Raw genomic sequence first — 21,230 nt, 5'->3', positions numbered from 1 at the left:
AATGAATGGCTATATGAATGGATGTATGAATAGACCTGCTCTGTAAACGTGCTGTGACGTGTCTGTGTAGCAAAAGTCGAATTTTTGGCCATAGATGGTGCCACTGAAAAACAAGAAGAAGCGCACCCCCTTTACCTTAGTGGCATGCGACAACAACATCAATAATAAAGTGTTCTATAGAAAACAATATGAAGCAACCAACAAAACCTTTTTTTGTCACTTACGCATTTTATTGTAATAAGTAAGACGCAGCTCTACTAGAATCTATGTTTTTATTGTTATTGAAGGTAAATGAATGTATGTTTACTCAGCGGTTTTTCTATCTTTTTTTGGGGGGGGGGCTTTAGTAAATTCTCTATGGTTAAAACGTAGGTAAAAGTTTAATAGTAACCCTAAACTTAAAAATGATTTGAGAAACATGATGTGTACACAGGAAAGCTGGTAAATTGAGGAGACATTAGAAAATATTAATTAAAGATATTGTTTAATTCTGAACATTGATGCACTTTTCACGTTTTAGTACTCAGTCTTAATGGTCTAACCCTAAAAATGTTAATTAACCAATGCAGACGGTAACACAGAAGCTAACTTCTCTGATAAACATACCTTTTCTTGTGTGAACCCATAAAATATTGGAAGTGAACTTAGAATATATGATTTTGATAATTCAACCAGGAGAGCAGTCGAATGTTTGCTTATTTCGCTATTATTTGCTTTTATAACTTTTTGCGTATTTCGCTATTACAAAGAAGTTTTAAACTTTCATCACTTCAAACTACGAAGATTTGAAATATTCGTAATATTCTAGTGTTAAAACCTGCAAATTCAATTTTTTTACACTATAAGTAAAACAGGAATAAGGAAACTAATTATCAACTATTTTTTATATGTAGATATCCTTGAATAAGACCATTTTATTGTGTACAAGAAATGTTCAAATTCGTTTCCCAATAGTTCCGGAAAAATGACGAAATACAGAAGGAATGAAATAAGCATTTGTTGTATTTAATGCCACTTGCCAAATCCAGCAAGCCTGCTTAATGAAACGAAGTGAGTTAAAATGCATAAGGTGCATTTCTTGTTTTTAAACTGCGCCATCTACGCCACAAATGCGACTGCCAAACACACACGTCACAGCCCGTTTTAAAGGGGCGAGTCTCTTCATGCATCCATTCCTTCTCAGATATTAATTTTGACCTGAGAACGATAAATATCCAATTCTGTTTATTTAGAGGTATTGATTTGTTATGGGAACTTGAGGGACTGACCCGACAGATTTAACGTGCACCAGTCACTATTTAATACAATATCTTTGGCCAGCAAGGATCGAACTCACGACCTATTAGACAAGTACCCAACGTCTCAGCGCGAAATGCTTTCGATCCCCCTCATCACTAACGGGACCCAATCTGCCAGGTTGCGTCTACTCTCAATATTTAGAAGAATCCGGGGGGAAAAAGATGTGGTCCTTCAATGAATGTACATTCTAGTATCGTTCTTTCGATATATAAAATATCTTCTGCACTAATTAATTACCATATTCAATGTTAGAACCATGATGGCTCAGGAGATAGAGCGTTCCATTGATTTGAACCGGGTTCCCAACAATGGCTGATCGATACGCATTTGGCTTGCACCGACCACAGTGCAAACATAAAATGCCCTCAGTGGTTGACGGATCATAGGTTAAAGTTCCCTGTCGTCAGGCTAACCGTGGAAAGTTTTAGTGGTTTTCCACTCCATGTAATGCAAATGTGAGTCAGTTCCACCAAAAAGTCCTCCACGAAGGTAAATGTCTCACAATACTTGATCCAGAAGTTCCCTTGTCTTCCGGATTGGGTTCAAACATATAAGGACACGGAATTCAACATTAGTAGTCGTAAACCCAAAATACTGGATCGGCTTTTCAAAGCCGATTATAAAATAAAGCATATTCAATGTTAGATTCTCAATTCATTTTTGGCCACTGTACATAAATGGAGTTATTCTGTACTGAGTATATTTTATGGCTGTTTTAATTTTTATATATATTGTGTGCGGGAGTATTGAACAGAAAAATGGTATATCATTGTTTTGCTTTATTTGAAGTATCTGGAGTTTTATGGTAGTAATGAATATTTTTACAGATACAATCGTCGGATATCTGCTCGGAACAACATCATCGAGCAGAGACGACGATCTAATGAAGAGGTCAATCCGGTAAGTGCATACTCTACTCAATTAGTAATCTCTTTAAAATTTCTGTATACATTTGATTTCCAAGAAACAATGATAGAAATTTCTGATCTTTCAACATAAACAAACCGCCAAAACATTTCTTATGTTGGACCATCATAAACTCGAATTTCTACATTTGGGTGATGGTGGTTCATGAATCGTTCCAACATTTGATTTCCAAGAAACGATGGTGGAAAATTTTGTTGGTTTGTTTATGTTCAAGTATCTTATGTATAATGAAGGATGCATTAAACAAATACAAATTTAATAATAATAATTTTTTGGTTAGATAAACAAATTGTTAGATATGTCCACGGCCTCCGGCAACGTACGTGTCTCGATCGTGATGTCAGGAGAGAGCGAGAGTTAACCTTTTCACGGTTAACTAGAGTTTGAAGTGAAAGTTGTGGTTTCTGTCTGTGGCACACGCAGCGCCATCTAATGTTAAACAGATAGAGGTATGGTTGAGCTCTGCCACAAGTTCAGCATTAACAAACCATCAAAACAAGTTACTATTCTATTGTTGGACAATCATAAATCTGTCCGAATTCCTACATTAAGGTGATGGTTATTTATGTTGGTTACCATCAAAAATTATGTCGGTCCATCAATGGAAAACCATCAAAAATTGTGACTTGGGTAAGAGTGAATTGAAAAAAAAAATGAATTTGTGAATTTCGGGATGTTTTATTGCTGAAAAGTTAACTATTCCAGAACCTTAGCTAAGGACTTCGAATTGCTTGCTAGTAAATTAGCCAAATTTTAAAAGTCACAGCCAAAGACAAGTGTTTCGTCACGCGATAACATGTGATCCGGCATAACATGTGATCTGAATTTTAAGTTTTTTTTTTCCTTGTTATATTTATATTATCTGGAATGAATACAAATCTAATAAGCTATGTTACATTTCAGAGGGAAATTGCTGTTATCGAATTAAATAAACAAGATGCAATTTTCAATTTAAACAAGATTTTTCTTTTCGATAGAAAAATCGTTTGCCAGAACAAGATTTCTTTCACCGAATGAACTATTTCATCGTATTTGGAGAGTTGGTGAATGCTCAGCGTTGGCCCCTGTATTGTAATAAGAATAAAAACAGCATAAATTTTTTTTAAAATTGTTTAATATCCTCGCGCATCATACTTAAAATTAATGAAAACTTGAAAAAATCATGCCTTTTGCATTTTTTTTTTAAAGTTTGCTAAAACTGCTGGAATAAACACGCTTCAGTTCATTTCGCTACCTCTATATTTTAAATAACCAAAATAAATAGAGTTCTGATCAATAATATTTTAGCAATTGCTTAGAAAGAAATTGACCATTTTTCTTAATTTTCAATTTGTATCTCATTATATTAGATCAGAACAGTCATTCACTTATTATATTAGATCAGAACACTCATTCACTTATTATATTAGATCAGAACAGTCATTCACTTATTATATTAGATCAGAACAGTCATTCACTTATTATATTAGATCAGAACACTCATTCACTTATTATATTAGATCTGAACAGTCATTCACTTATTATATTAGATCAGAACAGTCATTCACTTATTATATTAGATCAGAACAGTCGTTCACTTATTATATTAGATCAGAACACTCATTCACTTATTATATTAGTATATTAGATCAGAACACTCATTCACTTATTATATTAGATCAGAACAACCTCACTATGAGAAAATGGTTGCTACCTACACTTTACTCAGTAAAACCACCCAAATTTTTGTAGGGGTATTTAAATTATATTTATAGCAACAAAAAAAAAAACGATCAACCTGGATAAATTTTAATCTAAAGATTGGATCATCACTTTCTAGAACTTAATCTTAAGAGATCAAGGGAGTGAGCAGCTCAAATATGCTAATTAATTAATGCTGACGATATTTTAAGTTACGAAAACTGTCATTCGCTAAGTAAACATACCTTTTTTTCGACTTATTCGGACTTTCCAAAATACAGGAGATTGCTGCAATTTGCGGTCTTCAGAAATTCGTTAGGAGAACAGCCCAAAGTTTGGATCTCTTAATGTAAATTTATTTATAGATATTTCCCACATCTCGATAACTTTTTAAGAGAATTAAAATATTTTTGCACATTATAAAATTCTTTTCTTCAAACATTCACACACAAAAAATAACTCTAAGCATTATACTAATAATAGTCGAAAATCTTTTGAATTGTGCATCTTTTTACATGATTTTAAAGAATGTAATTTCGCAAGGCCAAATAAGAATTCTTGCTTAAAATTCGATTTCTAAGGAACTGTTCGATAGATTTCAAATTTTTTTTCTGTTATTATTAAATAAATATAATAAAAATTTACTGAAATTTATTTTTCTCGTGTAATTAATTAATTATCTTTGCAAAAACGAACTTTATAATTGCGTGCAGAAATTTTTCAATTCGATTAAAAAGTTCTCGAAATATGGTTAATTATACAAAAAATAAAATGAACATAAAAGAGGTCCAAGCTTTGGACGGCTCTCTTGGCCCTATTTCCCAGATTACCTACCCCTCTACATTTTGGGTAGGTAATCGATATTAGATTACCAGAAATCGATATTCGTCCGGGAAAAAAAGTATGTTTATTCAGAGAAAGTGCGTCACTGTGTCTGATTTGCACTAATTATTTACCCTATTTGAAGTTACTCCTTCGAACCATTAAGAGGACGCCATAGCGAGGGAGAAACTTTTCGTCTAAAATTCTCTTTCACCTTCTCGGCTAATTTAAGAGAAACAAAAAATGAATTCAGGCAAACCTAGAGTATGCCATGAAATTTCAATTACGGAAAAAGAATTCAAAATATCAAAATGCAAACAAATTATTGGAAGAGAACTTCTCCATTGCAAAATTGGTGTAAACATTTTCGTTCATTGGTATTCAATTTTAAACTATCACTTTAAACGCTCGAGACGGAGATATTATTCGCTCGGACAAATTTTTGAAGTTTTTCAATAGCAAAGATATATCAAACCACAATTGTTATAAAATACTTTATTCAAAAGTTTTTTCTTTCCAGGTTTGTGCTTCATCCACCATTGCTTCCCCAAGTCCTAACAGTAAGTTTTTTCTTATGAGAAATTAATCTTTGAGTACTTTAACATAACATTATTCAGTATACTCTCGATATCTCTATAATTAGAAAAACTTATTACAGTAAAACTTGTGTAAGTTGACCTCTTGTGGTGCATTGTTTTAGTGGTCAACTTAGACAAGTGGTCAACTTATAGAGGGGGTGGGTCATTGTTTACTTTTTCGTTTCCTATATCATGTTGCTATATATTTAATTTTTTTTTTACTTGACTTAAAATTTTATTCAGAAAATATGCAAATGAATATCTTAAGAAATGTGTTTAAACCTGAATGAACTTCAATTTGATTCATATAATTCTAATATTTAACTAATTTTTTTTTAAAAAATTATTTCAGTTAAAAATTATTATAAGTGCTTAATAAATACAATTTCTTAAAATATCAGAACACGAAAACATGTAATTTGAAAACTTTAACAAAATAAAATTATTTGAACACTTTAAAATTTATTTACTACACTTAAAGATCAAAGACCATAAATAAAGGATCAAAGCATATTTCAGAGCATTCATTTATTCAAATGCCCACTATTGCAACTGGAATAGCAACTTTTCAACTAACACACCTGTTTTCAATGAACGGATGAAAGAAATGATCAAAAGCTGACCCCTTACAATTTCCCCTGGTGGTCAACTCACAAAAGGGTTTAGATTAGCTTTTTACACTATTTCACCAAACAAGTGAAATTTTAACATACATTGCCAAAATGACAGAAAATTTTCTGAAAATTTTTTTCTTCTGGTCAACTTATGAGGGTTTTAGAATAGAATTTCATAATACTCCTAGATAAAATTGGCTTATTTCAGTGGTCAACATACAAGATAGACAGGTGGTCAAGTTACAAAGGTTTTGCTTCTTTATATTATATAGGAAAAATTCCGTTCTTGATAATTGAGGTCAACTTATGCAGGTGCCCAACTTACAAGGGTGGTTATGTCAAAAAATATTTGCCCCCTCAATATCCACCTAATGTAGTTTTTTTAGGGAAAAATCTCAATGCAAGTTTATTATAAAACAACTATTTTCTACTAAATGCATCTCAGTCTTACTTTTAAAAATTAAGATTGCTGTATTTAGACCTATAGTCAATTATCATTGCACATATTATTAGTAGTTATTCTTATGTTTTATGATTCTATTTTTGGAGTCCTATTTTAGAACATATTTTGCTTCTTTTTGGAACATATCTGAACTTGTTATCTAGAAACTTCGCTAACTCTTTTTTTAACGCTCCCTTCAACTTTGAGATGAGTATACTGTATTTAAAATCAACATTACTTTAACTTTAATGTATAGTGATCCAAATGAAGGAACCCCTGAATAACTTTTAATCTAATGATCGGATCTTCTCGTGCTAGGACTTATTCTTAATGATTCGAAGGGATGACCTCAAATAGGCTTACTAATAAGTGCATACGATAATTTAAATTACGAAATCATACAGAAAAACGTATTTTCTCTGAATAAACATAGTTTTTTTTTGCAACGGATTTGGACTACTGACCCCCAAGAAATGGGCGGTGGCCGCATTTTGGGAAATAGGGTCACCATAGTTTAGTCAAAAGAGCGATCTGATCAAGGGCGGCGCCAGTAGGGGATCAGGGGGGGCTGGAGAACCCCCGTCGGGCATGGCCAGCCCCCCTATCGGGAAAAATTTAAAGTCTCGTCGGGAAAATAGTCTGGTCACATTTTTTTTTCTATAAAATGTCAAAAATTCATTTACAAATGCCTAATAAAAATTTTTGTAGTTGACTTTTTATTTATTTATTTTTAAGAATTAGTAACAAAATTTAGTAAAATATATTGCAAATTCTATGTAATTGTAGTTTCACTGCACTACTCCTAACTTTGCTCATACATTGTTAAACTAGAGTCCGGATGCGATTAGACATGGTTGAAATTGAAGACTTTTCGAAGACCCATAGAAATCCTTTCCCCTCAAACACATCTTGATTTTCTTGGAAACTTATCTTTCAAACTGCTATTCTTTTTTCTCGAGAACTGAGGAGGGGATAGATAATCACCCCTCTTTACTGGGAGAATAACTGACAAAAGCCTGAGGGACAGAGAGAGAGAGGCAGGTCCTCTTTACAAATTCTTTTTTATGTAACATGTTTATTAATGGTTTATGGGATCACATAATTGCTTTGTGAAATTTTCAAGCAAAATGAAAGTAAAAGAATAAAATTAAAAAAATTCAGTTTTAATTTTTTCATTTTTTTAATACTTATAAATGAGGAAAATCATTTACTTATTCAGATTCAAGGTTTATATTTTAATCAACGCATTAAATAAGCAGTCGGAAAAAAAAGAAAAACAAACAGTAACAAAATATTTGTAATTTATTTTAATTTTTTTGGCAGATTTAATTTATTATTTTTTTTTTATCATTTTCTTAGTAGTAAAAAGATTGTTGATTGATTCAGAGAAACAATTAAACTGTCCGTATTCAATATCTTAAAATATATATTAATCAACATAATAGATTCTCATTGACTTATTTTATGTACAGTGTATGAAATGGAAAAAGGGAACACCTTGATTAACTTTTGATTTAATCGTATATTCACGTATAAAGAGTCAATACCATATTTTTACGAAAAAGAGCACTAAAGCGCATTTTGTTCAGGATAAACATGCAAGTTTGTCAAAAGTTTAGTTTTAGGTTTTTAATTTTCAAAATGCGGAAACAGCCGCAATCTGGAAGATGATAGTGTCCAAAGTTATGGCAAAAAGAGAGATGGAAAGTTTGGGTCCTTTAATTTTAACTTCATACTTCGATTATTGCGCATTATCTCGAGAACTTCTTGAGTGTATTGAAAAATGTATACATTAAATTACAAAAAAAAAGGAAAAAAAAATTATGCACAAATTTTAAAGCAAAAATAATTTTAAATAATTATTTGTTATTTTTTACTAGTTTATTAAATAATAATAAAATATATTGAATTGCATGTTCTACATATTTTTACATCCTTTTAATTTCAAAACACTAACTTTCAGAGCAATCGATCGATTAGTTTCTGAGTTCAAATTTTAAAAACGTCGGTTTGTTTAAATTTCATTTATCTTTAATTATTCAATCAATTTTATTCAAATTTTGTATTTTACAATTTAAAATTACCTTCCACAAAATAATATAAAAATTTGTATATCTTGCTATTTTATTTTATTCTATCCGTCGTTGAACAGCTGACCTAATTTTCGGGTTTACGACTACTAAAGTTTAACTCCGTAGCCTTGTAATTTTGAACCAGAGCCATTTTTAAGGATGGGCTCATTGGGCCCTGGCCCAGGACCCCGAGTTCTGATGGGGCCCCCGAAAAGTCTAAAATCTCATTACATTAATTTTTTTTTTTTTTTAAATTCTAACTCATTTATTATTTATAACTCAAGAGGGCCACCAGATCCCACTTTTTTCTTCTCTTTTTAAAGTTTTATTCAGAGATTTATTCAGATTATTTTTTCTTTTTTACATGGTTGGATGCTTTTCAAAATCTAATCGAAGTGCTTACAAACATAAAATAATTGTTATTCTTCACTTTTCTAACCAAAAGAGCAATAAAACGCTTTTTCTACTGATGAAAATATCCCCACTTTCGTAGCTACCACCCACAGAGTTGTTAAATAGCCTCCTCACTTTACACTGTGAGAATATGTTTTTAGCTTCTTGATATTGCCTAGGGGCTCTTTTCTCCTAACTTCGGAAATATCAGACATCCACAGAAACACCCTTTTGTTTGATTTCTGGTCATAAATTTCTAAGAAGAAAACATTTCTAGGGCTGTAGATAGGGGGAGGGTCTTGTTAGAATCTGTCTTGAGATTTCCATACTGTCCTTAAATTGGGACTCGTTCAATTCGAATTTTTCTCTCTTACAAAATTTAGAAGATATTTTTTCTAATTTATTATAAAAGCTTTTCTTTCCTTTAATCATCCTAAATGTTTCAACTAGCATAATTGTTTACTTTATTTAATTATTGTAGTTGATTTAATTCTGTTATTTTTCAAATCAATCGTAAGAGAATGAAATAGGAATTTCTATATCAACTTTTTGTAGGATATTAAGAAGACATAAATCTTTCACATGGAGGTAAGCAAATGTTTCTATTAAATCAATTTTGGTAAATCAATCAAAACGTGAAAGATTTGAGCAGTTTTTTATATATACATTGAGATTTTTTTGTTTCGTTTATTTATTTAAATGGCGGGCCACTATTCAATTCCCTCTTTGACTGGCCTGTTTGCCAAAACTCTTGATTTGGTCTGTTCCGGATAAAATTGATATAACAAATGTAATTTAATTTTAATTTTACTTACTGCTAATAGACAGAAACAACATATGATTTTGTTTAATAGAGCCTTGAAATCAAATGATCATCTGCTAAAAAAATGTTACAACATGAGAAAAAAATTGTCTAAAACTCCTGTAAGATCAAATTTTCCATGTTTCCCCTAAATATGAAATATGTTTAATTTGTAATATTATAGTTCGTACACGAAATTAATTAATTTAGTTAGCTTACGATTTTATTGTTTATTGATCATTCTATTTTTAACTCCTTTTTGTTGTTATTATGTGTTTAAAGTTAATAAGGCTTCTCAATTTTTTCATTAATAAGGCTTTTAAATTTCCTAATCAAAGTCGAAGCAATTTCTTAAAGTTATAAATCGAAACTATATATAAAAATTTGACAGCTTTGTTTTTATTTTAACCGTGTGCATTTAATTTAATGAAATAAAAATAAATAAAGAAGTGGAAAAAATGTAAATAAATGACTGAATAAAAAAAAAAAAAAAACTTCGTTGTCATATCATCTTTTGAATAATTTGAGTATTAATAAGTTATATAAAAATAAGCAAATTTTTAGTTTAAAAGGTAAAAAAAAAAATTGATTTGTTTAAAAGGTAATTATGCTCCATCATTCGATCATGAGACTATTTAATATCTGTTCCTAAGGATCAGAATTCTTTTTCATTTTACTTTATTGTAAAAATGATATATACTTAATATTTTCATGTGATATGCTGCAGTTTTAAATACCTAAGAGATGATTGAAATTGTCAATTCAAAAATCAATTAATATTTAAACAATTAATACGTAAAAAAATAATTGTCGCAAGCAAATTAATATTAAGTAAGAACGAAACAAAAATGATATCAATATATGCTGAATCACTAGTGAGACAGGTGGGATGAACGACATCGAAACCAATTTGATTGAATAATAAAACTAGAAGGTGTTTCTAAAATCCGGAAATCAATCAAGCTTCAATTTTTTTTTTTTTTTTTTTGTCACGAAATTTATCAGGGGCTATTCGTTAGATTTCAATATGTGTTATGTTTTTTCATAGATTAAATATTAAACATTAACAAATATTTGTCTTTTAAAACCTTTCACTCTATAATAATTATTAATTCTATATTAATTCTATAATAATCTTATAATAATTATTCTTCTATAATTGTAATTCTAAAACTAATTGATATAAAGCGTTAGTGTGTATAGATTAAATGTCTTCCATCGGCGGAACCCCGACATTACGATTAAAGTCTATTAAGGTAATTACGAATATTATAACCTAAAGACAGACTATTTTTAAAATATTTAATTCGAGGAATGTAGATTTTTCCTCGTTTTACCATTTTCAATCTTAAATAAGGTTTTACATCCGACAGTTAAGTTTGCAGTCCTTGAGTTATATCTAATCTAGTTTTGAATAATTTTTGGTGTATACATAAGCTGAAAATGAATAAGATAAGCCGAATTATGGTTTACTTCTAAATGAACTGATCAATTTGGAAAGCATTTTTCAAGAATGTTAAGTATCCAAATGACTTAATTTATTGAATTTAAATAAAAATTTTAAAAAATATCCGCAAGGCAGGTTTGTATATTTGGGGCTGATGATTATGAAATCTAACACAAAACTGTGAGATCGGGGGCTCTATTCCAGCTGATGGCAGTTTTTAATTATTATTTCTTAATACTGAAAAATGTTTTTCGTATTTTTTTAAGTATGCATGTTAATAACTAGTAATTTAACAATTATTTAAAGAACTGGAAGGCTCCGCTACCTGTTCATTTTGCTCACTAACCCTCGTGGTTGCTTCTGCATTCATTGCAGGTTTAGAGGAAAAACGGTTTATTTCCCTTTTTTTCTACAAAAATTACGATTGAATTACCATTTACATTTTGAAGGTGATTAAATTTAAGTAAATCAATAAAATTGGAAAATTGGTACCTGCCGCAGAGTTATTACTCAATAAAGTTGGACTCAAGGGATAGAGCATTCTCCTCCGAATGAGGTGCACCGAGTTCGAATCCCAGTGATGGCTGAGTGATATGAATTCCACACCCGGCTTTTACCGACCACAGTGCTAACGTGAAATATCCTCAGTGGTAAGCGGATCATTTCTTAGAGTTCCCTTGGTATCAGACTAACCGTAGGAGGATTTCGTGGTTTTCCTCTCCATGTAACTCAAATGCGGGCTATCAAAACGTCCTCCACGAATGCAAAAATTTCTTCTACTACTTGATCCTGGAGTTCTCTTGTCTGCTGGATTAGGTTCAAAATTACAAGGCTGGTGATTCTTAGGCAAAAGTATTTGGTGTTTTTGAAATTCAGGAAGTCTAGAATGTTTCAATCTTCCTCCAACTCTCAATATTTCCTTCTTATCCAAAAATACATTTAAGGATGATATTTTGCTATTTTTTGGAATAGGATGATCCTTTTGCAAACACTTGACTTCAGATGAAAATTCAGATAACTGTACATGTTTTACTAAATTTTCCGTGGCTCGTTCTAATTCAGACGCACTTAAACACTCGGTTTTCCTTAATGTTGGTTCCATTTTACAATTATGCACAAATCGTAAGCATAAAGCTGTTATTCTAATCAGTCTACTGAATGATGAATATCTTGCGGTCAAATCATCTGCTGGTTCTTTTTCAACTGTTACAGTAACTGATTTCTTGATTTCCAATTCATCGATGTTCTTATCAGTTTGAATTACTGGTTCTAACGATACTGGCCATTCTGTTTCATTCAATGTTAACCAGGTGGGGCCATGCCAGCAGTGAACATGTAGACACGGAAGTGTTAAGTTGTATTAATCCTTTTTTCGTTATTAAATATTTGTTTCGTTATATTTGATTTGATTTCGCCGATGAATTATTTTGAACTATTGATATAAAACCACTGAACCTACCTTGATATTGATTTGAACACGGAACAAAGGCTACGGAATTAAACATTAGTAGTAGTAAGCTCGAATTTCTGGAATTTTTTCTTGTCGTGCATAAATTTTTTATTGTTTGAGTTGCATTGTTTGAGTAGAATATTTAATTGAGAACACTGTAGAATCTTATGATGGATGTGCATATATTGTTTATTTATTCAGATATCACTTTTATATTTTTTCTTTGTTAATATTTGAATCATGATAAATTTTTTATCAGAACAAATATGTCTATGTCATATTAATTATTTTTCGTATATTAAAAATTATTGCTTATTTTCAAAATTATCTTAGCCCCCCCTGTCGGGGCATTGCTGACCCCCTGTCGGGCTAAGTCTAGCGCCACTCTTGGATCTGATGTTTGGTCCTCTTAATGTTAATTTGACTTTTTGCACATTTCGTCATATCGCGAGAATTTTTTAAGCAAATTAAAAAGTTTTTACACAGGATTATAAAATTCTTTTATCTAAAGAAGTAAGAAATTGATTTTAGTAAGTATTTATTATTATTTCAGAAGGGTCGAAAAATTTTTTTAAGCTATACATTTTTTTGCTCAATTTTAAAGTGTGTAATATTTAACATGGCAAAATACAAATGTGAGCGAAATCGTTCGAATAGTTCCTGAGTACTCGCGTTTAAAATATACGACTTTTTAAAAATACGATTTCACAGGAATTATTCAATTTTGCTTGCATTTTCTACGTAAAATTACATTCTTAAAATTATGCATAGAATTTCATACCTTACAATTCAAAATGTTTTCGACCCTTCTGAAATAAAATAATAATAAATATTTGCTAAAAGTTATTATTTTTTTTGTTGCATGGAATTATCTTTGGATAACCGAATTTTGTAATTTTGAGTCCATTTTAGAGTATAATTAAGAAGTTCTCGAAATATAGCGAAATACGTAAAGGGTAAAATAACCATTAAGGTGTCTAAACTTCGGACGGCTCGCCTGATCAAACTATAGGGGGACCCTCTTTCCCAGTTTACGACTACCCCCAATTGTTCGTTGATAAAAAAAGCATATTTACTCTGAGAAAGTCCGTTTTTGAGTCTGACTTCGTAACTTAAAATACTTTCTGCACTAATTAATTAGCATATTTAAAGTCACCCCCTTGAAACATTAAGATTGAGTTCGAGAACGTAAAAATCAGTTCATAGATGAAAAGTTATTCAGGTTGGTCAGTGGTTTTCTGCGCGCTGTACATTAAAGAATTGTTCAGTTGGTTCTTTCTCTATTGAAAGTGACACAAATTATGAGAACTGATTGATGATTTATTTGAAGAGCTTTCCATTTATATAGGATGTTTTTCTGCACTCTGAGAATAATCTCTGAAATATTCACTTTTCCTTTCTTTCTTTTTTTTAGTTGAGACTAATAATCTTGATTGTGATCTACCTGCGGCGAGAGAAGCAATGAGCGGGGAAGATAAACTGAGTAATTTTAACTTCTTTGTCTATTTATTCTCATATATTTTTTTTAATTCTATCTGAAAAGAGTTTCATTTTGTTAAAATATGTAGTAAACTTATCTATGGTATACCTCAAAGCGTATTTGAGATGAAACAAAATGAAATTTTGAAGAATTCTTGAGAAATGCTTAGAAAATATGAACATGTTAATTAATTCGACGAATTTTAGTCTTTGAGTAATTTTGTCAAATTTAAAGTTTTTATTTTTTATTTGCGCCAATTAATTCAGCTTAGTAAAAACTATTAGCAAGAAAAAGTTTTTTTAAATGCAGTTATGTACCCATATGTTAAAAATTGTATAACGCATCTCATTTAGTTTTATTTTTGAAAACACTTTTTTGATTTGAAACTATGCTTTTGGAACCTGAAGCATAAATGCAAATTTGAGTAAGATGAGCGGACGAAGCATTCTCAGATGGCGAATCAAAAAAATTGCACTTGTTATGAGATAGTGAAGTAACTAGAGGTAGGTACTGATTCGATGACTCGAATCAGTACTGAATTGATTCAGTGATTCGAATCACCAATTAGAATCACCGATTTGAATCACTTGATTCGAATAGTGATTCAAATCAGTGATCTGAATCACTTCATAAGAATCAGTTATTCGAATCATTTCATTTGAATCAGTGATTTGAGTAACTTAATTCGAATCATTGATCCAAATGTCATGAATCGAATCATTGACCTGAATCACATGTTTTAAATCATTTGATTCGAATCCGTGTTCTGATCACTTGACTTGAACCATTGATGCGAATAACATGACTTAAACGGCTTCACATTGCGAATTACGATATTCGAATCAAGTACTTGAAAAAAAATCGGAATTTCGAAAAATTTGAAAAAAGTTTATTTATTATCATTTTTTTTTCTTTTAACTCATGTCGATCGAAAAAAGAAATATTATTCTTTCTCAGTAATAAATTCTTTCAAGTAACTAAATATATTTATTATATCTTTCGTATAATTATATAATATATGTTGCTATTTGTTATGAAGACTTTTAACTATGGTAAATTTTAAAAAAACAACAAAAGAAATGTTTATTTTTTATCTGGATTCATCGAATTCCTAAAGTAGAAAAACGTAACTTTAATTTAATCTTACAAGAAATTTTTAAATCTATATCTGACATACTATCATTGCGAAACAAAACTAGCTGAAATTTAAGAAACAATTATTCATTAATAGCTTAAATCTATTTCGATTAAAACAACTGATTCTATTGATATATGATCCACTTAAGATGATTTATTTTGCCCAACTCTAGTAATGACGTTGATCAGCTATTTAAACAGTTTTTGAGTTGTTTAATGTCACAGTTGCACAAGATTGCACTCTGTTTAGCAAAAACGGTAGTTTTGAATTTCCGCTATGAAATGTGACGTCTGATTAAGACAATACGTTGTTTCAACTTTTTATACAATTCAAATTTTTTTAAATTTCAAAGTTGCGTTTTACAAAGAAATTACTCCAATATCTTAATTTGTTTGCTACTCTATAGGTTAGAAGATCTCATAGTGAGTTCGACAGTTAAAAGAGCGATCTGAAAGAAAACTGCGTAAGCAGTATTCAAAATTAGAGATTGATAGCCAGCAGGGGGCAGATATATTTTAAACAAACACATGTGGTTAGTCTGAGAATCGCTATGTACACACAAACGAAACAATTTGGGTATTTAGATTTGCCTGGAATCCTGGGGTGTCGTATTTAAGTGACATGATCGTGCCTTTTATTTTCTTTTAATAATGCTTTTCATGCAAATCTCTTATTTTTTTTACAGTAATAATATTTTTCCTGCATTACACATACTTTCTTATTATTTAATAACACTTTTTGTATGTATTGTGTGTCTAATTCCCTACTTTTATTATACTATTTTATACATAGAATTTAATACCGAAGTGCTTATATTATAATTTTTCTTCATGTTGTTAATTTTTTAACTATTTTTTTTCTTAGGATTGAAGAAAAATCTTCAAAGTCTTTTGAACAAGGCTGTCCTGAGAACAACAGTTCTACATTTTCAAAGGTACCACCCTTACGAAAAGGTAAGTAAATAAAAGTTGTATAATTTATTGCCAAGACATACAATTAAGCCGTTTTGTTATTATCCGAATTTTGAAACTTTTAAAGCTATTTTTACTGTACTTTTATAGATTTTCGATTCCTCTAAGCATAACTTTGTATTGGAGCTATTATTATTATCATTATTGGCTTAAGTAGGAAAACCATAATTGAAAAAAAAAATGAAGAAAATAATATTTAAAATTAATATTGTTCGCTCTGGGATTACTGAAATCGACTTTGGTTGAAAATTTCGTTCACCTCGTAGGTTTAACTATCAAATATGTATTTCGTCATGAAGTGCCATATTTGAAAGATAATAATTTTAAATTTGAAAGATAATAATAATACAAAAAAATCCTCAAAGATACTGTGGGGATATCGACAATGTCAACATGCGTCTATGAAAAGGTACCCCAACATTCAATCGAGTTAACGTAACTTAAATAACTAGTGAATAGGCATTGTACTTTTGTAGTGGTAGGCAGTACTCCCAAACCAGAATTATATCAGTGATAGAATTTGATGAATGGATACCAGTAGTTGATTCTTTGCTATGTGAAAAGTAGGGAGAGCTGTAATAAGATCACCGTACTTTTGAGTGCTGATCATGAGACTGAAGTAAGTTCACAGTTGTGGTCGCTCCTGTGTTGCCTTTAGCAGTCGAGTGTGCATGTTGTGTGAGATCGAGACTGAGTAGCAACGGCGTGAGGAGGGGGATAACGTCGCAGTCGCAAGTCAACTGTTCAATGTGGACCATCCATCGAAGTGTGCGTTACTGTCAAGATAGGCATGTTCACACATGATTACCAATGTGAGGATAGTAGTTATCAGCAATGTCAACATTCATCTATGAAAAGGTACCCCAACAAAGAATCGAGTTAGCATGTCTTATATACAAGTGAATTGGCATTTTGTAGCGGTAGACAATACGTTTTCATCTTAAATGAATTTTAATCCATACACAAAAAATGTAATATATCAATAAGAAAAATCTTTACAGTTAAAAAGAATAACAAATTGATGAGAATTTTATTGATAAATTATATTAGCTTCATATCAGTGTCACCTTAACATATCTGTTAATGTTTTGTTCATGGAAGATCACATCATGTGATTTTTTTGAGACAAATAAGAATAGTTAACTTCATTAAATTTATTTAAAGATAAATGGTTGTTCCTAGTATGCTTTGAGTTCCATTAACGAGTTCATTAAGCATTTGGATATAATTACCATTCAAGATAGTTTTCTCGCAGTAGGTTTAGAATTAGAACTACGTTTCACCGTTCTTAATTATTTATCCATCATACCATTCTCTGAATGCTAATTGTTGTCGACAGATCTTTTTTTTTTTTTTGTCATAGGCTGAAATGATTGATGTGGTAAATTATACGATATCTATTACAAAAATTATGTTAGAATAATAGGATTCATTCAATGAAAAAGATATTCCACAACAGCGTGGGACTTGTTTGCAACGCTGTAAGTGTGCTATCTTCGAGTCTGACATTTAACCATTGTTAACACTTTTTGTAATCAAATAATTTTCTCTCTTATATGAATGACAATGTTGGGGTAGTTAGCTGCGATTAGCCCTTATTTATGGTTCACTGGAGGACAATTTGCGCAACAACTTAATTGTTTCAACGCGGTTTGCAGCCTTTTATAAACTTCCAAAATTTAACTTCTTCTTGGTATCTCTAGAATTCGTAAAGTACTATAGAATAGTAGAATAGTTTACGATATTTCTAGATTATCAACTCCAAAAATACTGCAATATGCTTTACACTTAACACTTAGTCACTAGTAATACATGTGACGCACTTCTGATAACCACCTTCATTTACTGAATATGACGTATCTGTTATTTTTCAAGATCAATGTGTAATCTTAAAATTTTATTGATTTCAAATTTCCTTTCATAACAAAAATTCATAACGCTAAAGAATAATCATTGCATTGCAGGTACAATCTCCTACCGAGCCAGTGTAAGTATTTCCTCTTATTTTCTTTTGTTCAATCGTAAACACTGATATTATTGAGTAAGATAATATTTATGTACTTTTTGTGTGTATTTTATGCACTCAAAAATTTTATATATGCCAGACCATGGTTTTTTGTCCCACGCAAAGCTGAAATATTAGTACCTTAACAAATAATTTCATAACGAATACATTTATTCCTCTAACACTTTTTTTTAAAAACAATTGGATTTTAATTTATACTGACCCAAAAATAGATAGTATAGTTTATTTTAAATTCATAGTGTCAATTCATTCAATCCATTATAAACATATAATACCGTGATTCTTATGTGCATTTTTCATTTTTGCAGAAGACGTCCCTGCGTTATATATGTGCATTCTTCCCATACATTCCAAAAGTAAGTTCCAAAAGTCAAAGCGTCTTTTTATCTATAAATGCTATTATCATATGTTAAACTAATATTTATGGATCTTATATATTAAGCAACAGTGTAAAATCTTCATTTTAATAATGACACTTCTCACATTTTCCCTACTCTACCATAAATTTTTCAAAATTTTTTTAGATTGGGTAAATTTTTTATGCAAGTCAATATCTTGTGTCCCATAACATAGTACAGTCAAACCCCGCTATTGTGAACCTTCAAGGGACCAAAATTTCGGTTCACTATAACCGGAACTTCACTATAACCATTCCGCAAACGATTTTTACTAATGTGTAATGTTTTAACTCAAATCCCTAAAAATCCCTTGCGCATCCAAAAAATTCAACAACTTTCACTCTCCCACTAAAGGAAGAATTAATCAACTATGGCTCTCAAAATCGAGGTAAATCAGTTTTCCATTTGAGACCCTTTATCGTCGTTGGCATCATAAAGATTTGGCGAGTAATGATCAACAGGAACAGGTGCGGTTTTTCAATAGAACCCCTCCGCCCACTCCATCAATCATTCAGGTAGGGGAGAAACTTTTAGGCGAGACCTATAAGACAGCGGTTCCAAACGCCTCCCTTTTATTACACATTATTTAAATAAATGACCCATGGAATGAAATGCAAAAATGACTGAAAAATAATACGTAGTAACAAATATGTGTTCACTTTTATTTTTTATGACCCTCCGTCTTACTTACACAAATTTTTTTTAAATTCAATTTTAGCTGATAAGCAATCTTCAATATCAAATATAGAAACACTTCCCGACTCTCCAATAATTTTTCCTGAACCCCTATTCGGCTTTTTAAACCTGTCTAACCAGCCATTCGAGCACATAAAAGTAATCTCACAAAATCGTTCATCAAATTCATCCTCTTTGACTTGAAGCATTTGTCCAGATATCGGAAGAGGGCGGCTTCATTGAATGCTGAACCCATTCAATAATGAAGCAAACAAGAAAAACTTATGCTTATTGCTACATTCCATGCTATAGATGGTTTTTAAAAATCTGTATATGTCTTTGTTTTGAAGTAGAAATTTCAAAAATATTACAAAAATTGAAGGAAATAAGACAGAAAAAAGTTCATAATATCCAACTTCCCTACTGTCTTAGGTTCACTATATCCACAAAAAATAACAACATTATACATGTGTAGCAAGGCAGGGGAGCCAGCATTTCGTTCACTATATCCGGGAGTTCACAATAAACCGTGTGCATTGTAGCGTTGTTTGACTGTATAAATAAAAAAAATAAAAATTGATTGAAATTTTTAATTATATTTTGTTTTTTTTATCTTTGATACAGTGACTACCGGTCTCCAGTTATCGTTCGCTTAAGACCAGCAGATGTTCCACCAGTTGCGGTTATACCAGTAAGTTATGTTTCATTATTATAAATTTTTATTGCATAACAAGTATTCTTTCAGAAGAGATTGTAATTTCAGTTAAAAGCAAAACATTCTTATTTTCTAATTTAAAAAGTTCACTTTTTGAAATGAGTAATGAAACGTTTTATTTGAGTTTTAAACCATTCTCTATTTCTGTTGCTGTTTCCAACCTTTTAACAGATTTCTTGATTATAGCGAGTTAACTCGGGCATGTATATATTACAAATATTTATTATCCCAACTATACTCGGGCATAGCAGATTTCGTCAATACGTTTTGTTTTATCACGTTCATATTCGGCCCGAAGCAAAACAAAAAATAATAACAATCTGCAGCGATTGGAAGTTAGCCAACATTTTGTTCGGGACTTTTGCTGTTTGTGGGACTGCAGACGCGTTTTGTGACATTGTGTATGACATATGATGATTGATGAATTAACATAGAAAAAAGAATTTTAAAAAAATGGCCTTCACGAGAGAAACTAAAAATAATGCAGATGATTTTTAGGATGATGAAGATGTGAATATATGCAAAGACTAATATTTAACTTTCTTCATTTGCCCGAGATAATTTGGGATAGTAAACTGATGGTAAATTAAATATTTTTACACGTAAAAAAATTAAAATGTCAACTTCGAACTTGTGTATTATGTTTCGTTTTAGTTCTTTGTAATTATTAATGAAATTTTAAAAAAATACATTGATTTTTTGCATTTTTTTTAAAAAATTGGTGAGGGAAGCTGCTAAATTGTATATATGTGTGTGTGCGTGCGTGCGTGAGTGCGTGCGTGCGTGTGTGTGTGACCGTAGGTGGATACTGAATCATAAACATGACTTATCATTGAAACGCGTCAATGTTAAGCATCAAGGGCCGGGATAGCCTGGTCGGTAGGGCGCTAGGCCCATATCCAAGAGGTCGTGGGTTCGATCCTCGCCGGCCGAAGACTCCCCGTGTAGTAAATGGTGACTGATGCGCGCTAAATCTGTCGAGTCTCAAAGTCCTCCATGTTCCCACAACAAATCAATACCTCTGGGGGTACTGATCCAGGCGTTTCCTTGTCTTCTGGATTGGTTCAAAATTACAAGGCTACGGAGTTGAACGTAAGTAGTCGTAAACCCATGAAATTGGGTCGGCTGTTCAACGACGGTTATAAAATAAAAAAATGTTAAGCATCATGTGGATAACAAATCAGAGTTTCTTTGTTTTCTCAACAACCCTTGTGTTTAAAACTAAATAGGATTGTTTACAGTAAAAAATTTGTGTGAAGGAAAGTGTTCTTAGAAAAAAGTTCAACAATTATTTATTTCTT

General features: G+C 31.1%; 1 long non-coding RNA gene across 1 annotated transcript; it reads left to right on the top strand.

The window, feature by feature from the left end:
* The first annotated feature begins 13,713 nt into the window (after positions 1-13,713).
* LOC122272059 (uncharacterized) lies at positions 13,714-19,929 on the top strand. The gene is made up of 5 exons (XR_015434267.1): positions 13,714-14,009; positions 16,009-16,097; positions 18,080-18,102; positions 18,450-18,497; positions 19,839-19,929. It is a non-coding gene; the product is annotated as an uncharacterized LOC122272059 (long non-coding RNA).
* Positions 19,930-21,230: the final 1,301 nt, after the last annotated feature.

Source organism: Parasteatoda tepidariorum, chromosome 5 (genome assembly GCF_982258835.1).
Source record: "Parasteatoda tepidariorum strain Cologne lab strain chromosome 5, Ptep-v5.0, whole genome shotgun sequence".
Lineage (NCBI taxonomy): Eukaryota > Metazoa > Arthropoda > Arachnida > Araneae > Theridiidae > Parasteatoda > Parasteatoda tepidariorum.
Note: the sequence above shows the minus strand (reverse complement) of the source record. Positions and strands in the feature narration are given on the sequence as shown.